Genomic DNA, 27,344 nt, shown 5'->3' on the forward strand with positions numbered 1-27,344 from the left:
TGGTTGCCTAGATATGACGGTTTGCTTTTTTTGGAACCAGAGACCAACAGGCCCTTGTGCTTGTGAGGCAAGCGGCAGCACCAGTAAGATAAATCCCCAGCAGATAGTTTGCTTCTGATGAGGAGCAGGGGAGGGGTGTCAATGTTTTGGGTGACTCTGGGGAGTCACAGCCCAGGGATTTACTGATATTTTCAAAAGACAGGAGCAACACTGGGAGGTCCCGAAGGACTTGCTTTTCAAAGTAGATTTCTTTATTCACTCATTCCCAGACACATGCCAGACACTTAGTGTGCACCGGGAACCTGCTCAGGGTGTTCACATTGCACTAAGTACAGGTGGTAGAGTTAAAAGGATCCGGGTTCAAATCCAGACTCCACCATGAGCCAGAGGCATCATTTAGGACAGCAGCCAATCCCATTTCTACGCTCCCCTGACCACAGTCATGACCTAACAAGGATCTGCTCAGGATTAAGCATTTGTCTTGGGTCCAGTCCACAGTCTCTCCACCTTGTGGGGGTATCCTGGGGGGCAGTGGGATGTCCTCTGACCCCAGTCGGGAGGTACCAGCCTCGCCCAGCAGAAGCTCTTGGACAGGAGCAGACGATGTCCCACTGTCACCACCACTGTCACCACCACAGCACGTCTGGGACAGGTGGGGCATAGACTTGCTCAAAGACCTCTGCTCGGATGGGACGGTCACCAGGATGTGGGCTACAGCCAGCGGGTCACTCTGAGCCTCTGGGTGACAGACACCTGTCACCTCACTCATCTGCTTCCTATCCACTCAGCAGCCAGAGGATTTTCTTTCAAAAAGCAGCTCTGACCCTGCCATTCCCCGGCCGCAAACCCCAAACCTTCCCCTGAGCAGAAGCTATGCTCCTCAGAGCGCTCTCCGTGCCCCACCCCTCGCCTGCCACATGGCCTCCAACTTCTTCAAAGGTTGTTCATTACCACTGCAGCCCCTCTGCCCCTGCCTGGAACTCTCTGAAAGCACAGATCCTGCCCAGCTTCTTCCCAACCTGGTGGCCTTGCTGCTCTGCAGGAAGCCGGTCCCAGCCTGAACTATACGCTGCAGCACTGGGCTTGTGGCGTGTCCTGTACCCCAGCACATCCCGTGCTGCGTGCTCACTCCTGCTGCCCCTCCTGTCCGCGATGAAAGCCCCAGGACAGCGCAGATCTCTAGCCCCTGCACCTGGTGCGGAAGACACTCTTAGTAACACCCGTCGGCCAGTGGCGGACTAGGAGAGACTGGGGGCCTGGGGCTGGAAGAGGACGACTGCAGGTGCCCAGACAGACTCACAGCTTGGCTTTCTCTGCAGAGGGCTGGGAGTGCATTAGACATTTGCGGGAGGTTAGTGAGTAAGATGTAAGGCATGCCTCCGCGCCACCGTGAACCAGCCCTCCTGGTGCCCAACATTCAGCCTCTTCCCAGCACAGAGGAAAGGAAATATTGACTCCAGAAATTAAAAGGAACATTATTAAAATTTCAAAAGCAAATATATGATGTCCAGTAACCTGCTCCCTGGACAGCTCTCTCGGATGACTGCATTAATCTGCTCAAGCATCGGCCCCTCCTGGTCCCGCAGGAGCTCTTCTCACAGACATGGGGGCTTCCTGCTGGCTGTGGCTTGGGCAGCGAGAGGACACCTGGGTCAGATTGTCCTGACTTCTGCTCTCACACTGCCCACGCCAACACCTGTGGCCCCCATGCACCTACAAAGCACATCCTTCTCTACGGGGGTGGGTTCCCATGTCATGCTGACTCCCTCCCTACGCGTCCAGCACTTTTGTGACCTCCTGAGCCTCAAGGAGACACTGAGAAAGGAAGACTGCGGTAACACCACAGGGACCCCATTGCACTCTTGGCACCCAACCTCGCTGCAACAGGCAGAATTCTGAGCTTGCCCATGCGCCGCTCCATTTCCTGCCAGTTTCTAATATAAAGGTGCCTTAGGACAGCGTCGCGGGGTCAGCGGCAGGGCCCCTGCCCACACCCATCACCTGTCTAATGAAAGTGGCCCAAGGGTCCCCCCCTTGACACCTGAGATATTCGATCCCCTGAGGGAGGATCTGTGAGCAGACTGTGCCCCTTCTGGGTCACTCTGCAGGGCCCTGTGCAGCTCTCACCACCCGGAAGGCTGCCCGCCATGCCACCATGCGAAGGAGTGGAGAAATTATTTGAAGAGTTTGTTTTGGAGAATCTGGTTGAAACTACAGGAATGTGGCACTTTCGTGATTCACTTAGGGGACCCTGAGAGCTCACCGAGTGCCAGGCCTAGAACAGCCAACAGCAAATGAGGGAGCGTGGACAGGGAAAAAGAACAGTTTGTCTGTTCTCAGTCCTCAGTCAAAGGCCCAGAGCAGATACCACAGTGCGGGTGTCTTCTCCACAATCCGCGAGTCAAGTCTAGACCTCTCTACGCTGTGATCAAAATATAATTCCAAATTCACTTTTAAATGTATTTTATTTTGGAGTTATCTTCAAAATTGCAAGTGTCTGCACAAGCCTTTCCAAAGATCTCCCACGCACCTCTTACCCAGATCACGGATGCTTAACTTTTCCCTCTGTGTTCTATGTGCACACAAGCGTGCGTGTGCATGCACGTGTGCACCTGTGTCTAAATATTTTCCCCGCAGGCTGCACACATGGCCCCTCTCTCCACCACTCGGCATCTTTGTCTCTCCCACACTCTCAGAGTAGTTATAAGGTCTCGGGCACCGAACATTAATAAGATATTTTATCTGAACTACAGATCATATTCACTTGTAGCAGGGGGCTCAATAATGACCCTAATGGAGCTTTTTCTTTTCCTGCAGGATCAGTCCGACGTGGCTTTTGCACTCAGTGGATTTGTCTTTCTAGTACCGCCTTTCGATTGGACAGACCCTGTGACCTCCAGACTTGTTATTTCACGGCCTGCCCGTCACGTGGATTCCTGATGCTTTCTCAGTCATATTCCTGAATGACCACTTTGTGGAGAGTAAATGTCCCACACTATCACCCACCCAGGATCTGACAAAACGAGCCTCATCTCAGCCTGGGAGACTCCAAGTCCTGAGCAGAGCTCTTCCAAGTACTGGTCCAGCAGTCCATTAACTTCGGTCACTGAACTCCTGTCTTGGGAAGAATCCCACACTCAGGGCTCATGCACCCTCCAGCACGTGTCCTTGTGGGTTCTCTACAGCCCTGTTATATACAAACGGCCCAGGTTCCAGAGGGAGGCGAATGAGGGGCCCAGTCTCCTGTGAGGGCCACAGAGATGCAGTTCTGCTCCAGCAGGCTGACCCTGCCCTCTGGAGCCAGGGCCGGCGTTCAGTAGACAGAACTGCAACGCCCGCGCTGGAGAGCTGCTCCGAAGCTCTGGGCAGGTGGAGGTGTCAGGAGGACAGTTCCGGGGAATCCGGAGCTGACAAGGACGCCCCCAAGGACATTCACCCCCTGGAAAAGGCTCCACCCAGGGGTCCCTAAAGCCGCCCTGTCCCCTAAGAACTCCTACCCCCTGCTCCACTGCAGATAGCATGAGGCCCCAGCAGTAGATGATGAATGTACCCTCATGAGTTATTAACAACGTTGGTAATGGTGAGATAAAAATAATCACTGAAACACTGTGAGACGCCTTACACTGCAATTCAATGAAATAATCATTGTTATTGTAATAGTGAGTTAGAAAATTACTTTATGTTAATAAAGCAATGAGTAAAGTACAATTCTATAACTGCGTGTGTGTTTCCGGCCTGGCTGGATGATTTGGGGAGCAGCACTTGGTCCTGGACATTAAGCATTAAGAAGGCAAGTGCGTGAATAGGTTAAACTGTTCATACTTCCACACAGCTGCAATGAGTCCATGGGCAGGAGACCCAGGTGTTGGCCGGCACACGACAGCTGATAGGGTCAGGAGACTGGATCTGCACTGCCAGAGGAGATGCTGGAGCCGAAGAAGAGCCATCCGGGGTCGGACGTCAGACACTGCACTGCCCAGGGGAGCAAGTTAGGCGAGAGGAAGAACCCACTGCCTGCAGAATAGGGAGACCTATGCTGAGGGCACCCAAGGGTCCTCTGCTCCCCTCCGCAGCCTCTGCAGCCAGCCAGCTCCCCTGCCGCCAGCACACAGGGGCAGCACTGTGACACAGAGAGAGGAGGAGCCGCAAGCCCGTGGTCCAGCCCGGCAAATACTGAAGCTAAAACCTGCACCCAAGACCCCAAGCTTCTATGCCCGTGCTAAAGTCAGGGAAAGAGCAAGAAAAGAGTTGACTGAAAGCTCTTTAGGTAAAGGAAAAAGGAAATGTAAAGAAAACCCGCACGTCTAGCCACATAAGACAGGAAACAAGTTCAATGAGACACCTACAAGATTAACCTTTTAATACAGAATTAACCTGGTGTTAATGTGCTCGGCTTTCAGGTTTCTGCGATTCTACAGCTGAGATGCCGATCCGATTGTCCTGCTGTGTCACAGAGTGGACGCCTTTGGAAGTGGAACTGTAAAATGCTGCGTCTTGTGTTTGATCCCCTCACATCCCTTTTCTCTCAGGAAAAATGAGGCGTGGCCTGGTGCATTACCTTTTAATGAAATTTCAGTGTATTCAGGAGTATTTTCAGCACTCCACAATTTTGCAGAGATGAAAATATAAAGGCTCTCAAAAGACTTCAAAACTAAATTAGCTTGCAACATATGTTCAAGATATATTTCTTTTTGACTCAGTTTATCTATTTTTAAAAATCCAAAAAGTGTCAAAGGAATTTCCTATCTCTCATTTTTCTGTTCTTTATAACTCAACTTCTGATGCTCAGTATGTGCTGGACACTGGGCTGGGTGCCTTACAGGAGTGACCTTATTCCATTTAGCAACACTAAGAGGCTGGCGGCATTGTTATTTCTATATTATTTTGTTTTGTTCTCGCTTCGTTTTTTATTTTTGATTGACCCAGAATAACTGTAGATATTTGGGGGGTACAGTGTTAAGTTTTGACACATGTATACAGTATGATCAAAGGAGGGTAAGTAACTTACCCATTGTCAAACATTTATCATTTCTTTTGTGGTGAGAAAAATTCAAAATCGTCTCTTCTAGCTATTTTGAAATGCATAATACATTCTTGCTAATTATAGCTGATGGAATACTATATGGCCATTAAAAAGGTGAAATCCCGTTATCTGTGACAGCACGGGTGAACCTGGAGGACACCACAAAATGCCATAAGCCGAGCACAGAGGGGCAGGTTCCACATGGCCTCGTGTCACCTAGGGGCATAAGTGCGATGTCCTCAGGCACCATCGGGTTACTCTTAGTTCAAGGCAAGAATCACAGCCTCAGCAAGGACGAGTGGCCCCATCTTGAGACAATGAGCTGGAATCTGCAGCCCAGCTCTCCTATCCTGATGTGATACAACTTGGTCTCTGGTACCTAGGCTTCCAGCACCACTATCTGCAGCTACCACTGGCTTTTGGAAGCCATCAGGCTGGCTAGGGTCCCCCAAGTCTAAAAGCAAGAGGCTGTCGGGATTATGCGTCTTCCTGGAGGCCCTGGGGCATCTGTTTCCCGCTCATTCACACTGTCCCAGGATGTGGCTCCCTGCTGCTGCAGGACAGCAAACATGGTGCCCGGACCATGAGAAGGGCTGGGAGCGCTTCCCAGACCTCACGGCTGCCCGCATCCCTTGGCTTGTGGCTCTTCTCTCCATCTGCAGGCTCAGGGATGTCTGCTCTGCTCTGCTCTCTGCCCGTCTTTCACTTCTACTCTCAGCACACTCTCCCACCTTCTCAAGGACTCTGTGGCTGCACGGAGTTCGAATCACCCAGGATATCTCCCTTCTCAGGCCCCTCAATTTATTTACATCAGCAAAACCCCTCCTGCTTGTGAGGTTGAGACAGATGGGCAGTGCCTGAGACTTCCCTTTTTCCTAAGGCCGCTGAGGGGGCCTCATTTGTCCAGCAACTGCCACACCAGTCCCCCACTCCCTTTGTCCCTCTTTGTGGCCTGGTGCTCACTCTCCTCCAGGCCACTCAGACACAAGTGCAGCTCAGCAGGCAGCTGTCCACCCCTGCATTCGCCTCAGAGATGGCTGCACCCTGAGGTGCTAAGTTCAGGGAGGGCGGGATGGATCCGGGAATGGCACCCCAGCCTCCTAAATTCCAATCTCTGTGGTGAGCACAGCTCCCTTCCTGAAGATTCCCTGGCCCCAGCCACACCATGGTCCCCAGGGGCACAACTGCATCCATCCAGCAGCTCATTGTCACACTCACTGAATCCCTGCCGGGACCCTGGACCCTGGACCCTCTTGGGCCAATCCCAGCCTGGACCAGTCGGCAGGCCTGTATCTGAACAAATCCCAGGCTGAACTGGAAGGGGTTGCGGACCATGGCTGAGATGCTGGCAGAATCCTCACACCCATCCTGGTCAGTCCAGGAGGGTTTTCTCCGGTGTACTGAGCCCTCCTACCTCCTATGCGGCAGCACAGGTCCTGTCAAAATGAAGACCTGCTTTAGTATTCTGGTAAATCTGTCTCCGATCTATTTCTCAGGTGGTGTGGGCTCAGATGGCCTTGTGAATCTACTCGTTTCTTTTCCTGAGCAGTGTAGATGGAGAAGGTATCTCAAAAGAAAGAGCAATGAACACAAGAAGCCGCCAGCTCCGATAGCTCCGTGGACCAACAGGAGAGACCAGAGTCTGTCACAAACCAATACCAGTCAGGGGCAACCAAGTGCAGCAGTGTTGGGGTCCAACAGGACTGGCGTCAGCTGGTGTTATCAGGGCTGCCAGCTGAGCCACACTTTGCCAATTCATGATTCTCCATCTGAATCAAGCAAAAGAACCCACAGCTGATTGGCAGAGAAAGTGGACTGATGGTGACCACTGTGAGAGAGCTATGAATTCATAAACTGGCTTTTCATATTAAAAGTCTGAGTCTTCCTCTTAGCCCACAGGGGTTGCCTGAAGAGCCAGCAGTCGGTGTGCAGGAAAGGAACAGCTCCCCACACCACTGTCACAGTGGCAGTCTCAAAATCCGTGACTCTAGGATGTCTTGGGTGGCAAGACAGTGGTGCAGCTTAGGGCAGTGTGACTCACATACAAAACTTCTACAAAGGTAAAAATTAATCTATGGGAAAAAACAAATTTCCCTTTCGTCGAAGGGCTGTTCCTGGTAGAATGTCTCCTTCCCTTGTTGCTAGACCCCTGCTTGTGTCTGTGCTCTCCACTCCACTGTTACCTGCATCGCCTCTCACCCCTTCAAGCTGTGTGTTCAATAAATAGTGGCAAGCTTCAGGGGACAGTGTCTTAGCCTGATAAGAGCTCTGACCATCCTGGGCCCCATTTACGTGGTAAAGATCTTGTCTTCCATTATCCTGGCCGTACCTTTTGTCAGGTGATTGGAAGTTTGCACAGCTTCCAATAGTGGACTTCTCCTGTGGCAATTATTCTGCCACCCACATGTTTCCTGAATGGCTCTTCTCAAAGTCCTGACCACCAGCCCGCTCCCTTTCCAAGGCACACAAGCTATTTCAGTCATCCTGAAGTCCATACCTCTCTTCTTGACATTACTGTTTTCATCCACTTGAAATTTTACTCCTTTCGGAATACAAGTTCAAAGAGAAAGAGGAAGAGGGTGAGAGGTAGAAGAGGAAAACAAGAATGTGAGAGGGAAGGAGAGAGAGATCAGCAGAGTACCTTTCAGGACTTCCTATGTATTGAACCAATATCTTCATTGATTCATTGATTCACTGACCGTTTTCATCCAAGTCTCAGTTGAGAACATCAGGGGGCTCAACATTTCCTTCAATAAGAGAGAAATATCCTATCCACTGCCTACCCTCTTACGACATTAGCATACTGCCACGAAGAGCTATGCTGTGGTACCCACAGTGCGCCTGCTGGAGCTGAGCCCCAGAATCCATCCAGGGAGAAGGCAGAGCAGGGAGCAGTGATCCCAGCGCCGGCAGCATCAGCATCACCCAGGAGTTTGGTGGAGGGGTCTGTCCCATCCAGACCTGCTACAACAGAAACTCAGGAACCACGAGAAACCAGTGCCAATCCCGTCCATTTTAGGTTGCCCATCAGTAAAATGCCCAGAGTAATTGTGACATCAGGACCCTGGGTGCAGACAAGATTGATGAATCTCAGTCTGAGTTAAAGGAATGAGCAAATGTACACTGACTTCGTGAGACACCGGGGCTTGAGGAGGCTGCATCTGTTGAGCCTGCCTCTGCTTCCTGTCCTCGCCTACTGCCTGCCCTATTGTGGGACCCCCTGACCAGAGGGTCTCTCCCTGAGATGGAGCCCCACTTCCTGAGGACACAAACACCACAGTCCTGGTCTCAAAGGAGCAGATCTTTTTCCTTGGTCCACCCCAAAGACCATAGAAATAGCCTTTCAGTCCATTTTTATGGGCCCATTTTTGAATCACATTTCCATTCTTAAGTCATTGAGATCAGAGGATGCCGCATGCAGTTTGATTGGGTCTGGGACACATCCCCCCACATGGTAGGGAAAAATGCAATTAACTTCTTCCAAACCTACTAAATGACTTTCTGAAGGAAATAGGAGATTATGCCTGTAAAACATATGGAACATGATAGATTTTTCAACATATGAATCAATTACTACAACTCTACTGCTGCTATCATTGCTAGTGTTGCTATCACTACTAAATGTGCATTCATCTATTTCTTGTTGCTATAACAAAACACTTGAGGTGGGACACGTATGAAGAAAAAAGGTTTATTTAGCTCACAATTCTGGATATTCAAGAGTAGGCAGCAGTGTCAGCACGACTACAGTGGCAATGAGGGCCAGTGATGTCACAGCGGTGAGAGTACACGTGAGAGAAAGTGATCACATCTAGAAACAGGAAGCCAAACAGGCTAGAGCCCAACAATCCCTTCCCAGAGAACACCCCAAACTGATCGAAGGACTTCCTACCAGGGCCTCATTCTTAAATATTTCAACTTTCAAGCACTGTCACACTGAGGACCACCCTACCAACATCTCAGTAGAAAATGTGACCAGAAGCTTCTGGAAATTTCCACAGGAGGGAATGTCTTTTGTGGGAGGCCTGGAAGGGGCCATCATTCCAAGATGAACCAATAAGTAAAACTTACTCTAAAGAAACACAGAAATGCAGGGAAGACGAAAGCTTTTGCAAAATGGAATTGAAGAGATTTTTCCCCCACAAGAACACAGATAGATGGTGGTTAAACCTACAACAGAAGATGGTATGAAGTCCCAACTGAAATTTTAGGAATTCTAAAAATCAACAAATGCAAGACTTGGCAATGAACTTGCTTTTGTTTCCATTTTCCTGCTGGAAGAAGGGAGAGGTGCATATGGATGTTTGTGTGTGTGTGTGTGTGTGTGCGTGCGTGCATGCGCGTATGTTCACATACACAGCATCTATTTGATAACACAAAAACAAGGCCCTTTGTCCCAAATGTCATTTTAAACATTTTATGTGTCCTTACACTGCAGTCCTAGCTAATGATCTTAAACAGGAAAACCATTACAAGTCTTCAATATATCTTGAGATTATTAGATCTCTAGAAAAGTAGTCTGGGGAAATCAGTATCAAAAAGTAACATATCGGGGTCTTTTTCTAGCACAGCATGGGGCCTCGTGGCTCAGTCATCTACATCTAGCAAGACCGTGATGTGGACATGTGAGAATTGGCAATAGGACCCATCTTCCCACTCAGATGTTTTTCTGATGGAACTGCTTTAAAAGTACTTCTGATATCTTGCAGTTCATGCTGAGCAGTCCTGGTGGTAGTTGACTTGTCTGGTCCCAAGAGGGCTTTCACGATCTTCGCACAGACCACATCGCATCGGGACCCCTGCAACCTCCGTCTTAGGGATTAGAGGAAACAAGACTCGGAGAAGGCAAGCCAATCAGCTCTCTTTGGAGACCCACTTCTGCAGCAAGCAGCAGCTCTGGCTGCTGCCAATTTCAGTGACACTTTAAGGCCGCTTGGTCAGTGAGCGGGAGAGGCTGACAGAGCATTGCTGGATGTTGCCTGGGCTGGCGACGAGGAAACGTCATCGGAGCTCAACTGTTCTGAGGAGCCTGCTTACCGCTGGGTCTTCATTCTTCCCCTCTCCCCGCCCAGTGTCCCATCCTTCCCTTACGACCTTGTCACTACCTCAGCCAATGCGCGCTGCTGCAGCTCCTTACCCGCTGCCACTAATCAGAGTTGAGCCACTGCCTTCACGACTTCCACGGTCCTCTTTGAAGACGTCAGAAATCCATCAATCTCTTCACAAGGAAGCTGGAGCACAGGGTGCCTCTCACGTCAGTCTTTTCCACAGGTGACCTCGGAGCAGGTGAAGATGCAGGGAAAGCGATGGCCGAAGTCCCTGGTTTCGGCCCCCACCCACTCTCACCTACATCTCCGTGCAGAAGCCGGGGCTGGGCTCAGGCTCTAAAAGGTTTGCTGTCCTTACCTTGGAACTTGTCAGATCTGGGTCTGGAGAGAGCTCCGCTACATCTCTGAGCAGTAACAATGAGCACCTGCAGCTCACAGGATTTAGCACACCGTCCGTGAGTCACTGTGACTTCCACACACACAGGCTGGGGGTGTCGCCCACTCAGGGGCGATTTGGAGCTGCCTGAGCTTTAGATATAAATGGGGCTTTCATTTCTTACCGCCACCAGCCCCTTGGTCTTGGTGCGACCCTCATGGGTCCAAATACTAGGATCAGCCCAGCTGACAGTGTGCTCAGCTCAGCTGGTCAGCCTTGCTCAGAGGCCCCACGAGGCAGTGGACAGCCCCACTCCCCTGTCCCACAGCTGCGCTGGGGAGCCGTACACAGCTGGGGCTCCTCAGGTCTCGCTGTCTCTCTGCACGTCTCTCTCCACAGTGAGCTCCAGGGAGCGGGATCCCAGCACAGCAGCCCTGTGCTCCAGAAGGACTGTTCAGAAGGGAGGTGGCAACCAAGGGGAAATCGAGTCACCTGCCCAGAGTTCCTGGCACCACTTCTAGTGCGTTCTACCCATCAAGACTCTCAGGAAAGCCCGCTGGGGCCAGGGGAGGGGACGGGCAGCTGGATTTCAGTGGCAGGGCCAAGGCTGCGCAGGCATGTGGCGGGGAACACCACTTTGGCCAGAGACGGAACCTGCGATGGGTCGGGGCTCTCCCTGGTACCTGGAGCCTTGCCCTGCCCAATCTACCCACCCACTGTGCCCATCTTCTGGCCTGACTGTACCATCTATGCTGCCTCCATCCCAGCTCGAGATTTCACCTAATTTCTGGGGCTTCAGGACTCACACCCCGGCAGTCATCCGCGTCTCCCTGATTTTCCTTAGACTAGCGAAGCTCCTGGAGCGTGGACAGTGCGTTGTGCCGTGTCTCTCCGGGGTCTCGATCTGCCTGGCCAGGTGAGGGTCTGGGAACGGCCTCTAGGCTCACTGAGCAGCGCGGCTGTGCAGCTCGGAAACGCCACAGCGCTGATCCTCCCCGCAGACACGCGTGGAAGACTCGCGTGAAGCCCGAGTCAAGGGAGAGCGCGGAAAGGGAGTCAGAGCCAAGGCCCCGGACCACAAGCAGGACCTCAATCCCATCCGCGGTGACTGCAGCCCAGAGCGCTCTGCCCTTGAAAGGCCTGGGCAGACTCGGGGCCGCGCCCACCTCACGGCTCAGGGCAGCAGCAGAATTCACACCCAGGCGTCTGACAGTGTCCCTGGGTCTGGCCCACAGACTTCGCTGAGGAGCGCTGTCCTCGCTGGTCAGCACCGAGACACAGTGTCACTGCCCTCGTGGGTCTACTGGCAAACTAGCAAGAAAACCCTCCTTGTTTTCTCTGAACATGGTAACAAAGTCTCATGTGAAACACGAAGGTGAAGAGCTTAAGTGACTTTAAACTATATATTTCTGTATGCGTGCATTGTAAATGTGTATTTTACAAATATTTTGTATTCCTTTCAATAAACATAGGTGCATTGTTTGAAAATCAAATAAGAGAATGTAGGCTATAATCCTGAAAATTGTAGAGCTCTATGAAACAAAGAAAAGATGGATATTTGCATTACCTGTTTTTAGTTCTTAAGTTTTCATACTGATCAACACTTATTAATTGTATCCATTCATGGCTTCAGTGTGATATTTCAAGACATGCATATCATATGCACTGATCAAATCCTCTTTCCCTGTTTATCCCCCATACACCCTTTTCAACATCTAGAAATTAGTTTCGTGCATTTAGGCTGACTTTGTTTAAATTCCACACATTAACAAAAACATGTGGTACTTTCTTCCTGTGCTTGGCTTATTTCACTTAACACAGTTTCCTCCATTTCTATTTATTTTGCTGCAAATGACAGGGTTTCTATCTTCTTTATGGCTGGGTAATATTCCATTGCATATATATATGTACCACATTTTATTTACCCCCCATCTTGACAGGCACCAGGGCTGACTCTATATCCTGGCTATTGTAAATATTGTCACAGGACTCAAATCTGTCTATCTATCAAAAATAAAAAATAAAAAATAAAGAAAGAAAAAGAAAACTATAGACAAAGATCCCTAATGAACATATCCCAAAATTTCTCAACAAAATAATAGCAAATTTAACCTAATAAAATATCAAAAAGATCATTCACAGTGATCATGGATTTATCCCAAGGATGCAAACGATGGTTCAAAATATGCAAATCAACAAATATAACACATTACATCAATAGTATGATCTTCTCAAAAGATGCCTAAAAATCTTTTGATAAAATTTAACATCTTTTTGAGATTAAAAAAAATCCTGAACAAGTCAGATACAGGAGAGTATCTCAAAATAACAAAGGCTGTATATGAGAATCCCACACCTGACTTAGTGAGTGGGAAAAAACTGAAATCATTTCCTGTAGGATGTAGAACAAGACAAGGATGTCTACTCTCATAACTGTTATTAGGTAAGAGAAATAAAGAAAATGAATACAAATAGGAAGGCAGAATGTAAACTTATCATTATTTGTGAATAATATGAGTATCCACATAGAAAAAGCTAACACTTCTACCAAAAGGATGTTAAAATGGAAAAAATTCAGTAAAGCTGCAGGACAAAAAAATCTACAAAAGTTAGCAACATTTTTTATGCACAAATAAGTAACTTTCTGAGACAGAGACCATGCAATTAATCCCCTCCACAATACATAGCAAGATGCTTAGGAATAAAGTTAGCCTACAAAAATGCAAGGCCTCTACAATGAAAATTACAAAACACTGATGAAAGAAATTGAAGAAAACTACACACACACACACACACACACACACACACTCACAAAAATAGCCCCCATGTTTATAGATGGCGAGAATTAATATTGCTAAAATATCTTTACTACCCTGATTATAGATTAAAAGTACTCTCCATTAAAATACCGATGACCTTCTAAATGGAACTAGAAAAAAATTGTATGGAGCATGAAAGACTGAATACTCCAAACAATCCCAAAGAAAGGACAAAGCTGGAGACATCACAGTACCTGACATCAAGACATACTCCAAAGTCATAGTAACCAAAACAACAGGGTCCTGCATAAAAACAGACACATGCACCAGTGCTACAGAACAGAGGTCCCAGAAATAAACCCACACACCTGCAGCCAGCAGATTCTCCACAGCGGTGCCAGAAACATACATTTCAGAAATCTGAGCCCCTTCAACAAATGGTGTTGGGAAAGTCGGACTCACACAGAAAACTGAAACTTGACCTCTGTCTTTCAACCTGTAAAAATATGAACTTGAAATGGATCTAGACCTTAGTGCAAGACCTGAAATTTGATACTACTAAAAGGAATATAGAGGAAGCAATGCTAAGGCATTGGTATAGGCAATGATAATTTAGATAGGATCCCAGAACCATGTGAAACAAAAGCAAAAATAGTAACATGGGATTAATTGAAACTAAAAGGACTTCTTCATAGCAAGGGAGACAATCAACAAAGTGAAAAGACAACCCATAGAATGGGGAAAACATTTGCAAAGTAGTTAATAAAGGATCAGTATGCAGACTGTATAAGCAATTAGAAAAACTCAGCAACAGTGACAAAAGCCAAACAATCTGGTTAGAACAGACAAATGATCTAAATAGATGTTTCTCAAAAGAAGAGATACAAATGGCCAACAACTGTACAAAGAATAGTCAGGATCATTATCTTCCATGGAAATGCCAATCAAAACTACAATGAGATATAAGCTTGACCCATTTGGATGATTATTACAAAAATAACATGCTGGTCAGGGTATGAAGAAAAAGTAATTCTTGTGTACTGTTGTTGGGAAAGCAAATTATGACAGCCGTCATGGAGAATTTGTGGAGATTTGTGAGCTAATATATGGCCTTTTGTGGACAAACTTCCATGTGACACTGAAAAGATGTGTATTCTGCAGCTATTGGATGAAATATCCTGTAAATGTCTTTTAGGAACATTTGGTCTATAGTATAGTTTAACTCTGATGTTGACATTTTGGTCTGAATTAGCTGTCCAATAAGAAAAATAAGATATTGAATCCCTGAATATGATTGGGTTAAAGTCATCTGCCCCTTGAGGTCTAATAGTCATTTTTTAATAAAATTGAGTGCTCTAGTATGAGATGCATATATCTTTACAATTCTTATACATTTGTGTTGAATGAATCACTGTGTAGTGACTCTTGTCATTTTCTACAGTTCTTGTCTTATAGTCTATTGCATCAGATAAGAATATAGCAGCTCTGCTCATTTTCATTTCCAGTTTCATAAAATCACTTTTCCCACCTTTATATTTTCAATCTCTATGTGTTTATTGCTAAAGTGAGTTACTTATAGTAACCATATTGTTGACGCTTGTTTTTGTCCATTCACCCAGTCTGTTTATTTTAGCTGGGGAATTTAGTCCATTTACATTGAATATTGTTGATGGATAGGTAAAGACTTACTGTCATTTTGTTAATTTTCTTCTAACTGTTTTTGAAGTCTTTGTTATTTTTGTCCTTACTCATCTTTGTGGTTTGATGGTTTATTGTATCAATAGCATTTATTTGCTTCTATTTCTTTTTTATGCATCTGCTTTTCTAGAGATTTTATAGTTTGGTATGTTTTCATGATGGTAGTTGTCTTTCTTTCACTTGTGGATGTAACACTTCCTTCCATGCATTTTGTTCAATTATTCTGTGGTGGGGAATCCTGTTTGTGCTTATCTCAGAAGGTCTTATTTCCTCTTCACTTCTGAAGGACAGCTTTACCAGATGCACTATTAGTTGGCAGTTATTTCATTTTAGTACTTGCAGTGTGTCATTCCATTCCTTACTAGACTGTAAGACTTCTACTGAGAAATTTGCTGTTAGTAAAATAGCAGGACCTCAGTGTGACTTGATGGTTCTTCTCACAGTTTTAGAATTCTCTCTTTGGATTGTACTTTTGACAGTTAATCTATAACATGAACTGGTAAAAACTTTCTGGTCATGTCTATTTAGGGGCCCATAGGCCTCCTGTATCTGCCCATCCATTCTTTTCAATTTTAGGAATGTTTTCAGCTATTTTGTTTAGTAGAGTTTCTATGCCTATCCCCATTTTCTCACCTTCAAGTAGCCACAAAATGCAAATATTTTGTGATCTAACCATATTGGAAATACTTTGAAGCCCTCTTTTCCTCATATTTTCTTTTTCCATCTTTCCTTCCTTCCTCCCTTTTTTTCTTTTTGTTTGTGTTTATATTTTGTCTGACTGGGATATTTCAAAATGTTGGTCTTCAAGTTTTGATATCCTTTTGCAATTTACTGAATTCCTCATTTCCAAGACTTCTGTTGGATTCTTTTTCAATATCTCTATCTCTTTGCTGAATTTTTCATTCAGGCCATGAAATATTTCCCTGATTTCATTAAACTGTTCCTTGATAATCATTATCGGGCATTTTGTCAATATATTTTTTTCTTACAGGTCTGTTGCTAGGCAGTTACTGTGTTCTTTTGGAAGGGTCACATTATCTTGTATTTTCATATTCCTTGGCAAGCCATGCTGAGTTTCCACCTCTGATGGATTGTTTCTACCACTTTTATAAGGTGTGTTTCTGAGCAATCACTCTCTTTTGAGGATGTGCCTTGGGATTTGGGTGTGGTAAGCTGTCTGAGCTCTGATTTCAGTTGGACACCCCAGTGCATGCTTGCTATGGTTCTTCATCAGTAATCAGTGGGTTTGGGAGCACTTGGGGAGGGTCAGGGCTGGATCTTACATCTCCAAGAGCCACCAGAAGGCTAAGATATCCCAGTGGCCCAGCAGGTCTGGTACACAGCACTGTGGGTGGGGTGCCCACTGTGGTCACTCAGAGACCAAGCTGGAGGCGTCGGAAATGTAGACCAAAGTGAGTGTCCACTCACAGCTTCATTGTGCCCTGGGGTCCAGCAGGGACTCTGGTGACTACAGAAGACATCCACAGCAGCGGGGCAAGGGAAGAGTGGAAACTGGGCCAACTGAGCAGCTCAGTCCCTTCAGTGTGGGATCAATATGGAGGTGACTCTGGCTGATCGGGTAGTTTCAGCCACACAAGTGGCAGCTCTCCTGAGGAGGCAGTTCCACGACAGCAGGGAGGGCCGCACAGTCCTCCCAGTGTGGCCACTGGGATGGTCGACCAGATGGCTTGGATGGGCCAAGGCAGCTCAGGCTGACTGTGGAGCTTGGGACATTGGTGGCTGTAGTATGGTGATTCGTATTACTAATATGGTTATTTTCTCTCTGGTCAGAGTCCACAAAGTCGCCAGCTCCTGTCTTTTTCTAGAAGGGGTCCAGAATGCCCGCGCTGCCAGGGGAGGCTCTGCAATGACGAGCAGTAACGAAACCCTGAGGCAGCTCTCTATGGAAGCTCTCTACGCACCACTGTTTTTCTAACAAGAAAGGCTAAGTGGCATCCGTAAGAAGCCACGTGGACTGTCTGGGACGGATTGCAAAGCTTTTTTATTGCTATTATTTCAATTTCTAGACGTTTCATGGTAATGAGAGAAACCACGGGCCTGGGCTGAGACTTAATCTGGTATTTTGTGGTACAGGGAGGAATATTTTTCCCTTCTAATTTCTACTTAAAGAGTAAGTAACAGTGCCTCTATCCATTGCTATGAACAAAAAGCACAAAAGGATTCAGAAAGTAATAACAAAGATAAATAACTTTGCAATAAAATTTCAGCTCCAGTAATTTTCCATTTATATTTTCTCACTGAATCATGTAGTCCCAAGCATTGTGCTTTCAATGTCTGAGCTGCATCATGCAAAGTAATTTCCTATCTAACGCTTCCAGGGAGCCCCGAAGCCAGCACCCAGTGCACTGCGTGCTGTGGTGCAGTCAGGGACTTATAAGGTTCACCCCTAGGATGGGACTTCCTCTGCGATTTCATAGTCTCTCCTAGGCAATCAATCTCACTGTGTGGGACACAATGAGTTGTCAGCCCACCCCATCAGCAAAGGGAGCCTCAGATGCGATTACCCCACTTCCTATGGGACGAGTACTGTTGGATGTGGTTTTATAGGTGAGACCACTGATGAGATTCGCAGCTGGCCATGTGGACCTGGGTTAGCAAAGCAGTACAGGTGCATCAGGTAACCAGGAGAGTGTTCCAGATAGGGCAGGGAAGAGAGGGTGGATGGGAAGGGGCTTGGGCACCAGGAGGGAGAGGCACTTCTCAGTTCTCTAAGCCTCCCCGCAGTCTCTCTGTCTCTTAGAATCTCGTTACCGTCCTTTCTCCTTACCATCTCTGCCTTTGTCTCTGACTCGTTTCTCTATTTCTTTCTAATTATCTTTCTCCATTTCTCTGTCTCTCTTCCTCTGTTCTGGTTCTCTTTCCATCTGCCTCTCCTTTGCCTTTGTCTCCCCTTCCTCAGCTCTCTCTCACCCCTTTGTCACTTCCTGTCTCTCCTGTCCTTCCCACCCCACCTCGTTCTTTCTAGTTCTCGCCCCCGTGATACCTCCTCACTCCTCTTCTCTGTGCCCCTTCTTCACTTCCACTCTGGGCAGTTTCTCGAAGGGGCCTGGGTGAGCAGCCCCGGCTCTCCTGGGTCTTGCAGACCCGTTTCCATAACAGGGTGCACGGGCAGTGGGTGGGCATGGTGCCCAGTGAGTGTGGGGCTGGACGTGGGTGCTGCTTGAAGTCTTCCGCACGAAGCTCACTCTTGACTGTTTCTCCAACCTCCATCCACCCGACTGCACCCTGCATCCCTGTGGTCTCCTCTCCCACGTTCTCCCGTGGGTGCCACTGCGGGGCCTTAACAGACCCTACATGGCCCATGGGGGACACACTAGTGCATTTGGATGAAAGTTGTTTCAGGTTTGTTGGTAGAGAACAGTAACAAAATGATTTTTTCAAAGAATATTCAATTTTCTCATAAAAATGTTACACATTTTAAAATATGTGTATCTAATAGTACAAAATGCAATAAGCATCATAGTGAACAGAAAACTGAATTTGACAACATATTAATGAATAAATGATCAATTATTTTTAAAAAGAGGTGAGCACCTACTTGTGTCCACTGGACATTGCTCTCCCTCTGCACTGGAGTTCTTGGACTTTCCGATACCTCCGGGCTAGGCCAGGTTTCCTTTTTTTGCATGAGTTCAGGGAACCTTTCTTCATTTAAAAACCTGTTACCTCTGTGTGACTATCCACTGACTAGTATGTTTCTTTAGGTAGAGCTGCACGCACACCTGTGTGCACCTCTTTGTCCCTAAGCTCCCTAGGCTCTTGCCGCTTCGTCCTCCCTTTATATCTGTACTGGATTGAACATTTCCCCTAAAGATTCGTGGCCTTCCCAGAACCTCGGAGTGTGACCTTACCTAGAAAGAGGGCTACTGCCAATGTAATTACTTAAACTAAAATAAGGTCTTACTTAAGAAGGGTGAACTCTTGATCCTTCTAAGAGGAGGAGGATCCCAGAGAGATACAGGGAGAAAGAACAACACATGGCCTCAGAGGCAAGGGCTGCAGCCAAGGGGATGTAGGGATGCAGAAGCTGGCAGTGGTAGGGAGGAGTCTCCTGCAGGTCCTGCCAACCCCGGACTTTAAACTTCCAGCCTCTGGAGTTGTGCGACAATCAGTTTTCATTCTTTGCAGCCACTTGGTTTCTGATTTTCTGCGACATTCCTAGGAAAGCTAATGCATATCCCCAGGCTCTAGCACCAACCAATACATACATTTTTCTTTTTTGGTACCAGGGATTGAACTTGGGTCCTTGCACTTGCAAGGCAGGCCACTGAACCGCTGAGCTAAATCCCCAGCCCTACATACATTTTTCTTTTTTGGTACCAGGGATTGAACTTGGGTCCTTGCACGTGCAAGGACCCAAGTTCAATCCCTGGTACCAAAAAAGAAAAATGTATGTAGGGCTGGGGATTTAGCTCAGCGGTTCAGTGGCCTGCCTTGCACGTGCAAGGCAGGCCACTGAACCGCTGAGCTAAATCCCCAGCCCTACATACATTTTTCTTTTTTGGTACCAGGGATTGAACTTGGGTCCTTGCACTTGCAAGGCAGGCCACTGAACCGCTGAGCTAAATCCCCAGCCCTACATACATTTTTCTTTTATTCTTATCTTTGGTCTGTGTTCCCTGGATTTTGGACTTCACTAGCAACACATGTCTTCACTCAGGTGTCTTCCTTTGGGTAGACCAAGCGGAGGACTCTGAGGACAGGTACTCTACGGAAAGGCAACCCCAGCAGACACCGGGGAGCTAGAACGGGAGGCAGATAGAGGAGAGCTGGGTGCGCTTCTGGGGCTCAGGCTCTGTAGAAATGAAGCCACAGTAGAAATCTGCATCCATCCGTGCAGGGGAGAGGCCAGCTGGGATAGGACAGTGTGGATGGCATCCACCTCTGAGAACTGGCATAGAATGGTCCCCCTGTACACTGTGGGGTGGGAGACAGCAAGTGCAGCCTCCGCCCATTGCTCCTTCACAAAAGGGGCATTTAACACCCAGATGGCTGGGAGAGTACACTGTCGAAATAGAAGACAGTCCCTCATTTTGGTTTTAGTACCTTTGTCCTTTTTCTGTTATTATTTTTAGCTCCCAGCTTTTGTTTCATTCTGTTTTTTGTTCTTTGAGGGAGCAGATTGTACAGGTAGGTAAACTTTTATATCCTGGAAAATGTCACCTTGACAGGAAAGCTGAAAAAAACGTTCCGAGATGTCCTTCGCTCAGCTACTGTCATGATCGTAACTTTGTCAGAATTGGGGCAGGGGACTCCGTAGGGGAGTTACTTGTCCAGCATGCGTGAAGGTGTATTCAACTCCCAGCACTGCCCAAAGTGAACAGGAATCCTAAGGAACTAACACTGATGTGATGCTGTGAACTTCTGGGTCCTGACCCCTCGGTGGCTCCAGCCTGTGTGTAATGTCTGAGAACTACTTCTTCCACTGCTCTGGAATGAGTGCACCACAGTACATGGCTCCATTTGATAGCTGTCTGCTGTATGTCTGGGAAAATGGTGAATTCAAACTGGCTACCGCTGGGCATGGTGGTGCACGCCTGTAATCCTGCACTCAGGAGGCTGAGGCAGGAGGATCACTGTGAGTTTGAGGCCACCCTGGGCTACATAGTGAGTTCCAGGTCAGTCTCAACTACATAGTGAGACCCTGTCTTCTCAAAAAAATTAAAAATTTTAAAAAACTGGCTACCATTTCTGGGCAGATCAATGGGGAATTTCTAAGCATACAAAGGTTCTACCTTTGGATTCCACAGTCCACACGGATAAAGACAAAAGTCAGTGTACTGAAATGTATGCACTGTCCACAGTGTACATGAATGCATGTGTTGTAGCGTCACATTCTATGCAAATGCATTGAACACACAGTTTCCAATACACATAGACTTAAAAGAATAGGAATTCGTGATTGGTTAATTAGCTGTTTATTAAAGTATAATTTGTATGGCATACAGCTTACCTATTCAAAAGTGATAGTTCAGTTTTATAGAGTTTTGCAACCATCACAATTTAATTTGAGGACACTTTTGTCATCCCCAAACACTCTATGGTTATTATCTATCTACCCTGGGTACTATCCTAGTTATCCAATTACTATCTATCCTCTCCTTTCACAGTGCCCTAGAATCACTCATTCTCTTTTTCTTCTGTATGGATTTGTCTTTTCTGCGCATTTCACATGACTGGAATGATACAATGTGTAGTTTTTCATGTCTAGCTTCTTTCGCTTAGCACCACGGTCCGAGGTCCATCCATGTAGGAGCAGGAGTTAGCACTTCACCCACTTTTACTACTGCACCCCACTCCCTGGATGGATGCCCTGCATTGTCTTAGCCATCATCAGATAGTAGACATGTAGGTTGTTACACCTTGCGGGTATTACCAATAATGATGCTATTCCGAATGTTCTTTGGGTTAAATTTGATCGAACATGGGGAAAATGTGATTCCTCGGAGAAATTTACCTACCAGGACAGCTAGGCAGCATTCACAAGCCGCAGCCTTAGGAAGAGGACTTTGGACTGTGGGTTTCAGAGGGATATGCTCAATGGCTAAGGTGACCTAGAAGGGCCTAAGGGACAGAAATTGTGAAACTTACCACACGCAGCTGCGGTGGGCTGAGCCCTCCACATGGTCTCATTCGATCCCTTTCACAACCCCATGATGATTTTCTCATTTCACAGAAGAGGGAACTGTGGCTTGTTTGAAGTCACTGTAGGCAGAGCTGGGGACCATACTCCAAGCTACACTTGTCTGATCCCAATGGCTGCATTCCTGGTCACCCTCCAGTACCCTGGGGACCCACAGTGTCCACACGGCGTGTGCCTGCACCCCATTCCCTGTTTCCTTCCCAAGCCCAGCCTTCCCTGCAGCCAGAACAACACCTCGATGCTAAGTGCTGAATTGCCTGTTACCAAATCCGGGCCTGCACTTGAAACCCAGCTCCAAAGACAGGGCTTCGACTCATCCACAAGGACAGTCTTCCGGAACAGAGTCTCATTAATAAAAGACGAGAAATAAATTTTTTAAAAAAGGACTTGCTGAGATTCTTCTGCAGCTCCGCACGCTGTCAAAAACTTTCTTCTCCCTTGAACCAAAAGGATTTTTCCCAGCAGGACAAAATAATCTCCACTTCTTTCATGCAAGTTGACCGATTCCTGGCATGGAAGGAGCCCCGTGCTTGGGTTCGTATTTATGCGTAGGCTGTCATTTCATCATTCCTTAGAGAAAATCAACTCTCCCTGGCATATTAAAAATATGCCATTAATTACTGAACGTTGTCTTGGTTTGGAATGGAAATAAAGTGAGGGAGCACATAATTGGGGACTCCCTTTCACTCTGCAAATGTTTTGGGGGACACGGGTGGAAGTCATCAGAGCTGGACTGCCTGTCCCCCCCAAGCTGGCTGGTGACATCAGCTGTGGGTACTGCAGAGCAGCAAGTGTCAGCTGGGGAGGGCACGGCTCACTCCTGGGAGACGATGCCACAGTTCAGGACGGGTTCGGGTGGCACTGCGGATGTTGCTTTATTTTACAGCACAGTCTGAAAATCTGCTTCAGGGCCATGCAGCCAAATTGCACAGCCCAAGATGGACATCTGCCATGGGCACAGGGAGACTGCTGTGCTCTGACAGAAGTGGCGCCAAAGTAAATCCTTGCAAGCCAGACCACTCAGAGAAGTGCTAGGCGTCCTCTGCCCAGAAGTCTGCTCTGTACATCCGCTCTCCCTGGGCTCAGCCTCATTCCGTGTCCCTTCCATCAGAACAAGAGGGCATGCCCAGATCCCTCCTCCTCCGGGTCAGAGGTGCCAGCCCAGGGTGTCACCTTTCCCGGCTGCCCACAGAGCTCCGGAGCTGGGGTGCTGCTGAGGCCCTGGCCCTGCTGTGTGTCCTGCCGGAAGCACACGCTTCAGGTCAGGCTGTCACAGTGCCTCTGCCATCTGCTTCTCCTTGGGAGCCCACCGTGTGCATGGTCTCCAGCACAGCTCAGGGTGGCCATGAACTGGGGCTCGGAATCCATCTAGACTCAGCACAGGACCAGGGACAACTGCCCTCTCTAATTTTTCTCTAGACCTCTTGGCCTCGTTCCCACAGTACCTTTCTCCTCTGAGGACATTTGAGGAACTGTAATTAGCTCGGGATTTTCAAGGTTTAGCATTTGAATTCTGCATCTCAGAGAGCCCTCAGTCCGGGAAGATTGGAAGAGAGTTACCCTGTTTGTCTTCGCAATCCTGACTGGCTAGACCTCACCATAGTTTCGCGCATTTTTTAAAAGAATTACTCAGCAAATATCTAATGCCTGTTATGGTTTAAATATAAAGTGTTCCCCAGAGACTTGTGTGTGGAGGGTTTGTGTCTTAATTACTTACCTGACACTGGGAAGAAACACCCACCAGCCACAACTTAAAGGAAGCACACTTTCTCTGGCTCATGGTGTTGGAGGGTTCAGTCTGTAGTCAGCCTCGCTCCAAGGGAAAAACAGGACGTCAGAGGGCACAGCAGAAGGAAAGCTCTTCACAACATGGGAGCCAGGGAGCAGGGAAAGAAGGGAGGAGCCAGCGAGGACGATGCACCCTTCCAGGCCAGGCCCTTAGTGACCCAGCTCAGACAGACCCCACCGCCTAACAGCAAATCAGCTACAGGGAAACCATGATCCACTCGCTTCTCAACACCCCTGCCTCTGAACACATGAAGCTTCGGGGGAACATTCCAGATCCAAACCACAACACCTTGGTCCCCATTGCAGTAACTTTCAGGGAGCTCTAGAGAGATGGCTGGATCATGAGGTCACTGAATGTGCTCAGAAGATGGGGTACAGTTAGAAGAAGTGCACTGGAGGCCTAACTCCCCAGCACTTAGAGCTGAGAACGGGGGAATCTCTGGGGGTCTACATTGTCCATTTCTCTTGCTCATCCAAAGCCAAGTTGAAGATTTACCAAGAAAGAAGACGTTCAACAAGGTTGAGATGATGGCTGAGTTTAGTATTCTGAGCCTTGTCCTAGAATCCCTAATCCTCACAACCATCCTATCATGTACCAACTCGGTTTTATAAATGAATTTATAGAAATTGATGAATCACACGAACGGAAGATCAAAGTGAATGACGCAGGGGCTCCGGCCATGTCACGCATGGAGAGGAACAGCATTTGAAGCCAGGAGATCCAACTTCCCTGTTTTTCGGAAAGCACCAGCGAAGTGCATTAATTTCCTATGTTCCTTGAAAGTTGCTCAATGCATTAGTGTCTACTTAAGTTCTAACCGGGTTTGTAACTGTGGAAGCTTTGCAGCATAAATAAGTCTAAACGCAGTAGGCTTCAAGGTAAACATCTCACCTTAGACAAAGTTTATCTGCCTAGAAAGGGACATTTTCAGTCCACGTCTTGCTGAAATCTCGCTGTTACGCCAGGCCGGCTCTTCAGCTATAAATGAGTTACCTGGAAGGGGCCAGGCCTGAATACAGAAGTGAGGCAGCACCCAGGAGCAACACCAGCCAGGATTGGTACCGGTTTATTCCTGATGCTTGAGACATACTTGCTGTGGGTGCTTTTTATTGAAGGAGCTTTTGTCATAGATAAATTGATACAAACTATTTGAAAGAAAATGTATTTTGTTATTATTTGGAATAAGAAAAGGCAATCATATTGGAATGAGATGTAGATAAGAAACGAGATCATAAAATAATGGATATAAAATTTGGCAACTGAAACACAGCCACTCAAAGCTAGGATGAATGAATAGCTGATGAATACGCTGCAAAACATGGTTTAATGTTTCTTCACCACCTACCACATACCAGGAAACTTTTAAATCATGCATTTTAATTGAGAGCTTACATGCAATGCCGTATTATAGCTCGTACTAGAAAATACTCACTCGGAGGAACATCCCCACAGAGGGACACAAAATTCCTCAGAGGTTGGCATCTCTCCTTCCTTTCTGCCTACACTTCCTGGGCAGCAGCAATGTTCTGTCTCTGAGTATCTTCTGTTTAGGGGGAAGGGCATGCACCAAAGTACTGGCCACTGAAAGGTTCAATGAAGTCTGCTAGGTGTTGGAACTCCTGGGACACAAACAACTGGAAGTCCTTCTTCTTACTGCCTTGGATATCAATAGGATGCCTGGAGCTAGGGCAGCTATTTTATTACCATAAGGAAGACATGTGCAGAGGTACTGAAATTTATATTGGTGGTTCACTGAGACATCTGAGAGATGTCTATCTCCAGGCTTCTCGTCATGTTAGAAAAATAAATCATCAGTCATTTAAGCCACACAGAACATAGCTTCTGTGTGTTGTGAGCTTATAGCCCAAACCATTTTGCCTGTGTATCCCTGGTGCTTTATGAAGGGAATACAATGGACTTTTTTCTTCTCAAGGTTGGTAACTATAGGGTTGGAAGTTCAGGTGTTTCTTAGAACAACGTAAGAATAAAACAATAGAAGAAAAACTTGTTTAGATGCTTAAAGGTAAATGTCCTGGTAATAGTAAACAGGACAGATGATATCAAGATTACTAGAAAAATGATCAAAAACCACATAACCCATAGAGAGAAGGAAAAAAATCAAGGAAGCATAAGTACAAAATACAGAACTAGGATGCCAAGAACTGAGCATGTTATATCATTTATAACAAAAAAAATTGGGTTAAACTTTTTATTAAATGACAAACTATTTCACATTGTATACACACATCAACCAGGTGTGTCTGTACCAGAAAAACCAACATAAAGTGATAAAGGAAAGTTAGACATTAAAAAAACACATACAGAGTGCTGATATCATTAGACTAGTGCATTGCACTGGAGATGAAATGAGAAAATCCTGTTGCCTGCTCCTCCTACTTGGACGCAGGCACAGAAAGGCACTTCGCAAATCTCAGTATTCATTTTTTTACTATTTCTTAGTTAAGTCAGATCAGAAGGAAATTTTCTGTCATGGTAAAGAATAGCTATATTCTTCATGATTCATCTCCTGAAGTAATTGGTTAATGTCAATAAAAATGTGAAGATCTTTTTAATCTTTGTATTGATCATTGCTCTAGTGAAAGTAATTACATATTCTGAAGTGATCTGTTAGAAAAAATGATTATATTCACATCAAAAAAGCCTATCTGGGAAAGAGAAGAGAAGCCCCTGCTAGGAGCCTTGGCTAGAAGCCACGGAGATACTAAAGAGAATTCATTAAATGGCCACCTAATACTCAGTAGATCAGTAAGTTTATTTATGCACAATAACCAGAAGAAAAAGAAAATAATGTTTCCATGCACAATCACCACAGATATCCTGGTTACCACAGGATCATCTCAGTTATGCACCAGACTGCATCAGAAATAGTATAAAACTTACCGAGAGATACAAAAGATGATGAAGAGATGGACACATGCACCATGTTCTTGTAAAAATATCAAACCCCTCTAAATTAAACTGTGAATTTAATGGAATGCCCATCAGGATTCTGATGATGTTTTCTGAAGTTTGACGATATCGTTGTAAAGTTTATCAAGAAGAATAAATGTATAAGATCAGCCAAAAAGTTAGGAGAGAGAAGCTGGAAGACAGGAATAGCACGTGGTGGCTGTTCCCAACAGAAAAGTAACATCAGTTAATATGCCATCCCGTCACCAAGAGATGGTCACTGAGGCGTCAGGATAGAATCGAGCTTGAGAGAGGACCCTGTTAAAGTGAGTGGCAAGGATGAGACAAGTCAAGTGGCAGGCATGTTACATAGCTTGATTTAATCATTCTACATTGTGAACTAATGACCAAACGGCACACTGTACCCGCAAATGTAGACAACTATGGCTTCTCAATCAAGCAAGCTATCAGTAATAAATATTATTTTTAAAATATCAGTTACAAAATTGGATAAGTCTATACATGTACGCTCCTTTCATACAAAGCAAAGTTGGATTTCTAACTCACTTCTTGAACCAAGATCAATTTCTCATATATTTTATCACAGAGTCAAATGTTTGCATTATATCTAAATGATAACTCTTAACATCCTCGGTAAGAAAACAAAAGGCACCAATAAAAGGATGGTTAAAAGAGGTGACTAGGTAAACCACAAAATAAAATACAAATGTTCAAAGTCATCACAGACGAAATGAATTCAGTGACCCTATACCATATTTCAGTCAATGCTTGGGAAATATTTTTTAAAAATTGATATGATGTAATATTCCATTTTATAGAAAAACCACAACTTCTTTATCCAGTTTCCAACGGATGGGCAAATAGGCTGTTTCCAAGATTTAGCTATTACAAACTGTGCCGCTATAAACATGGGTGCACATACTTCTCTGTGATATGATTCTTTTAGTTCTCTTGGAAAGATACCCAGCAGAGGGATGGCTGGGTCAAATGGAACCTCCAGTCCAAGCTCTTTGAGGTATCTCCATATTGATTTCCATAGTGGTTGCACTAGTCTGC

At 46.4% G+C, this 27,344-nt stretch overlaps 1 long non-coding RNA gene across 1 annotated transcript in view; it reads right to left on the reverse strand.

Annotated features, from left to right (window-relative positions):
- Nucleotides 1–4,394: 4,394 nt before the first annotated feature.
- The window catches only part of LOC104871572, a 49,909-nt gene continuing 26,959 nt past the window's right edge, over nt 4,395–27,344 (reverse strand). The window contains exon 4 of the long non-coding RNA XR_782910.2: nt 4,395–4,558. This is a non-coding gene — a long non-coding RNA (uncharacterized LOC104871572). The remainder of the gene's footprint in view (nt 4,559–27,344) is intronic.

Source organism: Fukomys damarensis, unplaced genomic scaffold, assembly GCF_012274545.1.
Source record: "Fukomys damarensis isolate Sample0158 unplaced genomic scaffold, DMR_v1.0_HiC HiC_scaffold_22, whole genome shotgun sequence".
NCBI lineage: Eukaryota > Metazoa > Chordata > Mammalia > Rodentia > Bathyergidae > Fukomys > Fukomys damarensis.